Raw genomic sequence first — 340 nt, forward strand, 5'->3', positions numbered from 1 at the left:
GATTTCTCATCAGAAACTCTACAGGACAGAAGGGAATGGCATGAAGTACTCAAGGTAATGGAAAGCAATGATCTGAAACCAAGATTACTATATCCAGCAGAGCTATCATTCAAAATAGATGGTGAAATAAAGGGCTTCCCAGAACAACAACAACAAAAAAAGGCTAAAGGAGTACATCACCAACAAGCCAGTATTACAAGAAATGCTAAAGGGACTGCTGTAATGAGAAGAATTAGAGAGAGAAACCTAGGCATACAAAATTAAAATGGCAATAAATAAGTACCTATCAATAATAACCTTAAACATAAATGGATTAAATGCTCCAATCAAAAGATATAGG

Source organism: Myotis brandtii, unplaced genomic scaffold (genome assembly GCF_000412655.1).
Source record: "Myotis brandtii unplaced genomic scaffold, ASM41265v1 scaffold179, whole genome shotgun sequence".
Taxonomy (NCBI): domain Eukaryota; kingdom Metazoa; phylum Chordata; class Mammalia; order Chiroptera; family Vespertilionidae; genus Myotis; species Myotis brandtii.